Genomic DNA, 7,817 nt, shown 5'->3' on the forward strand with positions numbered 1-7,817 from the left:
CAGGCTCTGACCAGACCATTTGTATCTTCACTCTGCCTTTTGGGAGCGCAAAAAAGGGGAATGAGGATAGAAGATAAGGGAGAGCAGCAAGTGTGTTTGATATGGCTCCTTCTTTATGCACATGCGTGGTATGTGGGCACATCAATACAGAAGTGTAATAATATAATAATAGCTTTTTCTCCTTTCTGCCTGTCTCAGTCCTGCCCACCTCCAAGTCACTTCCTACATAAAGGCTTCTTGTCTGATCCACTCATCTGTCATTTAGCTATCTGCTTGCTCGGTAGTCATTTGCGGTTGCCTTTTGTGGTATGTCAATGTGTATTATTTTTTCGCCTCCTGTGATTCACTATTGCCCCCCTCAACTCGATGGCCACTTCCTCTGGAATTGGGACGGGACCGCGAATTACATACTTGTGGAACTTAGCACAGGGTGGCCATTCAGGACATCTGAATGAAACGGACAATGGCTGTTTTTCAGAGGACAGACGGAGGGACAATGACTTTGACTTAGTCCCATGAGGTCACACAGACAGAGGTGGTAGTAAGACAGGAAAGTCGGGCTGTACTTTTCCCAGTTAGCACTCGGTTGGGACTGCCCCAGAAAAAACTCGTGTCTGAGCTGCACACAGCTTGCAAGATACCCTATGGTCCATGCTCCTTCTGAGGTTACCATTCCGTGGACAAGCCATCAGAATTGCCCATATCCTCCGAAGTCACTTACCCGGAACACTCAGCTAGCTGTTGACCTGATGAAAATTTGGTTTTATGGTTTGGTTGTCTGTATTTAATTTCAGTAGAGGAACAGTATCTCGCCTACAGTGCCTTTCCAGACTGCTTTACATGTAACTTCGGTCGGCTAATGCTTTTACTGAAAAGGGCTTGAAACCATGGACAGTCTTTGTTTGAAAAGAAGCTGTGTGGTATAAGGAGCTAAGACATTATTTAAGATAGTTGACAAACTACCAATCTTATTTGCTAAGCGTCTTTCGCTGAAGCATGCCAAGTAGGCCATAAACTAGACCTGATAACTGATTTTTTAAAAAATATATATCACTGGAGAAGCTTAATCCGAATGCTGCAGAACATAAAACACTTCTGTAATGAGGAATCTGCAACTTACAACATAATGCTTTTGTAACTCTGGACCTCTTGGGGAAAAAAAAATAAAATGAGTCATTAGGTCCGTGAAAGGCAATATACGCATTCAGCTTTAAATGTGCTCCCCAGACAAGCTCTTTTCTCTGGGACGCAAGGCTTTTCCTTTATCAGAAGAACATCGTCATCCTCCTACAGGAGAGGTTATTAGACTGGGTCGTAGGAGTCATCAGTGCCTACCTGTTTCCGTCTATTTCCACACTGAAAATGACGTGTGCCTTTGCAATACATTATACACTTACACAACCTTTTATGGATGCCTGTGTCGGCTGTAGCACTGCGGAGGCAAAATGTGCTTCTCGAACTACAGGCTGATTATTGGCTTATAAAATCAAAGGAGGGCAAGAACACCAACTCCCACCTTCCCTCCACTAGGTTACATTTATGGGGATTAACTACATTATTCAATGTATTTCTTAAGAATTAAATTAATCATAATGCATTTGGATTCCCTGAGTATTCTCACAATTAATTTGTGCTATTGAGTTATCAAATATCCCTTTCTTAAGGGATTAGCTCGTTTCTGATGTTTTGCACTGGTGTCCCGAGAAGTAATTTTGGACTAAAAAAAAAAAAATTGGATCCTTTTTTCAAGGATTTGTTTTTAATCTCCAAAGGAATTCTTGGAACACCGGAATAAAACAGTACAACAGTGGCTAATCCCTTAAGTAAAGATTTCTGATCACCCAATAACACAAATTAGTAAAAATAGCACGGAAAGGAAATGCTCTCCTCGTCTCATCTGCTTTCTTCCTTCCTCTTTTTCTTTCTTTCCCTTTCTTTCTTTCTTTCTTTCTTTCTTTCTTTCTTTCTTTCTTTCTTTCTTTCTTTCTTTCTTCTTCTCTGTTTATTTATTTATTTTGAGAGAGAGAGAGAGCCAGAGCGAGCAGGGGAGGGTCAGAGAGAGAGGGAGAGAGAGAATCCCAAGCAGGTTCCGTGACTCAGGGCTGGATCCCACAAAGCACAAGACCTGATCTGAGCTGAAATCAAGAGTTGGACGCCTAAACCAACCGAGCCACCCAGGCTCCCCTTGTCTGCTTTTTTCATACTAAACGCCAAAACCATCCCTATTTCAAATCCACAGCTCCTGGATTATCGCAGCACTTTTAAATTCAATTTCAGAACATTGTGTATTTTAATAACCTGTTTCAGGTGATCAGATATCTCCAAAAATACCCAGAATTTTTAAAATGCCTCCGTTCAAATTTTAAAAATTCTTTCCATAATGTCACTTAACTTCCTTTCCAAAATCAAATCTGATCATCTTTGACCCATTATGCAAGGTGGCATGTGGGAAAGGGCTTTTATTTCAGGCAACTGATGAGATTGTTGATCCTTTCAAAACAATGGGTCCATGAAATCAGGACTAAAATAAAGCACAATGCTAGATAATCTGTTTATACATACTTATTTACTTAAGGTAATCTGGTCAAGTCCTCATCTGCAGTTATATTATGGCTGTGATGTCACCAGCAGGAAATAGTTCACAGCTAAGAAAGTGTGGTTATGAAACTACTTTAAAGAGCACAACAAATCTAGAGAGATGCTTCTAACATTGAAGCCAGTAGCCTCGGAGGATGTAAAGGAAATGTTTTGGATCAGTTTTGAGAACACTGGGTTTATATTTTGAAAATCACAGTACTAATTGAACCTGAAGCCTAAACTACTATGAAATCAAAATAAATTGAAACGGATTGAGAAACTATTTTGAGTTTGGCAGTTTTGGATTTATAAAAGAGATTTTTAAATGGTAATATATATTTTTATGCTAAAAGCATACCTCGATCTTTAAAAGAACAATCTGCTCTTGATATCTTAAAAGACATCCAGGGGTGCCTGGCTGGCTCAGTTGGCAGAGCGTGTGACTCTTGATCTCAGGGTTGTGAGTTTGAGCCCCATGTCGGGTGTAGAAAGTATTTAAAAATAAAATCTTAAAAAATGTTTTTTTTTTTTTTAACATTTATTCATTCTTTGAGAGACAGAGAGAGACAGTGTGAGTGGGGGGAGGGGCAGAGAGAGAGGGAGACACAGAATCCAAAACAGACTTCAGGCTCTGACCTGTCAGCACAGAGCCCGACACGGGGCTCGAACTCATGAGCAGTGAGATCATGACCTCAGCCGGAGTTGGACGCTTAACCAACTGAGCCACCCAGGCGCCCCTTAAAAATAAAATCTTTAAAAAAAGAAAGAAAGAAAGAAAGAAAGATACTCAGTGCATAGAATAGAAAAAAAAAAAAAAAAGAAACAAAACCATCTTTCTTTTTTTCATACATTTTTCCCAGGTAGTATTCAAAAAGCGTATCATTTAATATTTAATTCAATGAGCATTGATTACCATCATCTATAACCTCTTGTGAGAACAAAAAGCACAACCAAATCATGGTCGCCTCTTTCATGAACTGGCTTTCCTACGGAAGTTATATATAGTGAATGACATTCAAAGTCATTCTAACTTTACTTGAAAGCACATCTGAGCCATGAGTTAAAAATTGTGTGCACTTACACAGTGCTTAAAATGTTTCTTGATTGTTTTTCTTTATGGACATTCTTCACTGGGGGTAAACCGTATTCCATATTGTCTGCCCTTCTTCCCAATCCATACGTTTATCAGCTCCCTTTCCTCTTCACCTTGTTTTTCCCTCATAATTCCTTCAGTCTTTGATTAGAGCGAAAGAGTCCAGAAGGCTGGATTCCACGGAGGAACTTGCAGATAAACTAGTAACTGAAAGATTGCCTGTATTAATTTTGCCTCCTCTGAACTATAAAACTGTTGAGGTCCAGGCAGTGTCTCATAGGTAAGTTATGGACTCTGGAATAAGAGCATCTGACTTTGACCCTGGGTTCTGCCACTTTATGGGCTGTGTGGTCACAGCCTTGTTCTGAATTTCTCTGTGTCTCAGTTTTTTTCATCTGAAAACTGGGCATAGTGATGGCTTGTTAGGATTGTTAAGTGTAGTAATTCTGCTAACATATGTGAAGCTTTAGGTAGGGATCAAATTTCAGCATATTGATTTCTCCATTCAACAAATATTTATTAAGGGCCCACTAGGTGCCAGGTGATGTTTCAGGGCGCTTGGGACCCATCAGTGAGTGACAGAGACCGAGAGTCCTGCTCTTGTGCTGCTGACATTCCAGTGGGGGGTGGGGGGAAGGGGAACAGACCATGAGCCATGAACATAAGATGGAGAATGTCAGCAGTTGAAGGGACTGGTGGGGACAAAATGCAGAGCAGAATAAGGGGGATGGAGGGGGTCAGAGTGTGTGGATATGGGCTGCACACTTTTTAAATAGGACGGTGGTGGAAGGCTTTTTAGGGGAGGTGATGTTTGGACAAAGGCATGGCAGAGAAGAGAATGTTCTAGACTGGTGTGGCAGCTAGTGCAAAGTACCTAATGCCAGACATTTGGGGAGCAGCAAGTCACTTTATCACCTTTTGGGTCAATACACATTCTGATCCCAACCCCACCGTTAGAGTTCAGTACGCAAGGGGGAGAGCTCTAGGGGACCAAGTCACAGAGGTCAGATCACACAGGGCTTCCTAAAGCATCGAAAAGACTTTGACGTTTGCTCTGCAGGCTCTGGCCCGAAGAATTCCAGGATCTAACTTAGATTTTTAAATGATTCCTCTGGCTTCAGCCTGGAGACCAGACTAAGGCTAATTATTGCTTATAGTTGCAGCCCCCAAACCCTGCACAATGGCTCTCCGGGCATAGGGAGTGCAGACATACTTAACGAATTGGGTAGTTTATTTGGTATTGGCAGTTATGTTGTCTTTGTATTTTCTTCCCTTATTCGTATCTTCTCCCTTGGGCTTCCTAGGGTCTTCTAGGTGGCAAGGGAAAGAGTGGCACGTGGTTACCTTGAGGATGAAGACTCAACTGCCTTCAGTCAAAGCAGTCACACTAATGAGCAAATCACTTGGGTGTGACGGGGGAGCGTGGGCTGTGCCACAGGGGGACGCACGCTTTGCGTGAAAGCCTGTGTGCTGGAAGTTCAGAAAAATAGGTGATATAGTTTAAACTGAGACACATCTGCGGCTGGGCAGGGTAAAGCTATGTGTTCCTGAAGACTGTTTAATGGCAGTTTACCATAAGGATGCCTGAGGAAAAAAGCAGGGCACGGGAATGTTTCGGCTCCACCCGGCACGTCTCACAGAAGGCTAGACTGTCTACTGTTGGGTCTTTGTAACACGTAGAAAAGACAACCCCTTTGGGGTAGTTGCTGTGCCAAGCCAATGTGCTTGGCCTGATGGGTGGGGGGCAAGCTGTGTTGCTGTTCCTGCTTATCCCCTCAGCCAGAGGGTCTTGTGCAGTGCACAACCTGCACATCCCATCATTTAGGACGCAATAAAGCTCTAGCAAAACCACAAAGTTTGTTTCCTTGTACATAGCACGTATGTGTTCCTCCTTGCTTGGGTGACCTTCCACTTTGGTGACTTCACTGCTTTCTCTGTCTCTACTTTTTTCACTCCTGTCTTCATAGACTTAGTAAATCTCGCTGTCTTTACTTGAGACTCCCTGAAGGAGAACTTGGTGGTTTTGGCAAGTTGCCTGTTGGTAGGGATAGTGTCCAAGGCGGCTCGTTAGCTCGTAGGAGCCAGGAGGCCATTCCTAAACCAATCAGTACTGTCCAGGGCACGGATGCCACCAACCCTGGTAGAGGATTTGCCCAGTGAATACGGTCATGAATAATGTAATCTTCAAGACTAATGTTTTGCTCTGGATTACATCTTGGGTAGAGTGACTTAATTTATAAGAAAACACCTAATAATGTTATATGAAAGTTTTCTTTTTGAATACCCTGGGAAAGAAACTGAAATGTATAATAATCTAATATTAATGGTGCTTGTATTTCTCAGAGAGAGGACATTGAAGGGTAAAGTTTAGTAGTGAATAAAGGCAACCAATGAATGGGTGCCTTGTATCATACCTAGCACTAATTCATTTAGTACTTATTCTAGGTCAGTCCCCTATGCTAGTTAATAGTCTTATCATCTTACTTTCTAAATACATGTTTTGGCTTTTCTTTTCTTGCTGTCACTCACATGCCTTTATCATCTGTTGTTAATAGTTACCACCATGACTTTCTTACTGATATCTCCATTGGTACCTCCCCCTTTCTTTAAAGCATCTCTGCATTACCATCAGAATGACCTTTCCAGAATACAAATCTGATCACTGGTTATATCACTCTGACTTAAATTCTTTAGTGACACCATGACCTTCAAAATGGAACCTAAGCCCTATAGTGTGCTATGCAATAAACTCTTCAGGATCTAATCTCTTATTGACATTCAAGAGTTATCCCTCCGGTGGCTCAGTCTGTTGAGTGTCCTACTTTGGCTCAGGTCATGATCTCACGGTTGGTGGGTTCGAGCCCCACATAGGGCTCTGTGCTGACAGCTAGGAGCCTGGAGCCCGCTTCAGATTCTGTGTCTCCCTCTCTCTTTGCCCCTCCCCTGCTCTCACTCTGTCTCTGTCTCTCTCAAAAATAAATAAATGTTAAAAAAAAAAAGAGTTATCCTTCCTACACTCTTGAAGCTTGGTTAATACCACACATTTTCTTAAACCTCTAGGACTTTTTTTTTTTTTTTTAATTTTAACGTTTATTTATTTTTGAGACAGAGAGAGACAGAACATGAACAGGGGAGGGGCAGAGAGAGAGGGAGACACAGAATCCGAAACAGGCTCCAGGCTCTGAGCGGTCAGCACAGAGCCCGACGCGGGGCTCGAACTCACGGACCGCGAGATCATGACCTGAGCCGAAGTTGGATGCTTAATCGACCGAGTCACCCAGGCACCCCAAACCTCTAGGACTTTTGATACGATAGCAAGCCTTTTCTGCTTTCCTTCGTTTGGCCAACTCCTACTTGACAGAAATGGGGAAGCCATTCTTACTTCATGTTCAGAGGTAGGGCCTCTCTTTGGGTGCTTGTAGAGTCCTGCATGGTAACTCTTGATTCCATGCTTGTCTCAGTACTCTTGCAGGCTTCCTCAAGACAGAACCTCGGAGTACTCATCTCTTTTAACACAGGAATTCTCATCATGCCTCACTCATAATGGCTGCCCCCAAATAATTTTAAATGGAATTGATCAGAGTAGACCTTGTTCCTAAATGTTCCTTTCCAAAAGACCCGGAGGTTTTATCGTAAAGTTTACCCCCCTTCTCACTCCACTCTCAAACCTCTACTTGAGGAAGAAGAGGGTCCTAGTACTGCTTCTCTTCTTCCTGTATTTTACTCTATCGATTCTATTCTTCAGACGTCTCCTTACTATTGATTCCAAAACCTGATCTGATGATTGAGCATCACTGAGATTAAAGGAAATCTAAAAACTTGGATGGCTTTTTCCTTTGAGTGTTGCAGTCTCTTGAGTTTGATTGATCTCATATCTTAGACATTGAACGTGCTTTAGCTTTTGGAGAGGCTGACTTAATAAGAAACTCATGCTTGTGAAGTGTGGTCTAGTTTTTCTGAGAGCTGGGGAAGCCTTGATGACTTTCAGTCCAGGGAGGTGAGTCCTTGGTTGTGGCCTGGAAGCAGGGGTTTCACCCGGGGGGCTGTTATGCTTTGATCATGCTCCCAGGTATGGCCAATCACGAGATTGAAAGAGAATTCTTTCCGTCTCCTTTCATTTGTGTTTTTTCATTGTATGTCACATGCT

Source organism: Neofelis nebulosa, chromosome 6 (genome assembly GCF_028018385.1).
Source record: "Neofelis nebulosa isolate mNeoNeb1 chromosome 6, mNeoNeb1.pri, whole genome shotgun sequence".
Taxonomy (NCBI): domain Eukaryota; kingdom Metazoa; phylum Chordata; class Mammalia; order Carnivora; family Felidae; genus Neofelis; species Neofelis nebulosa.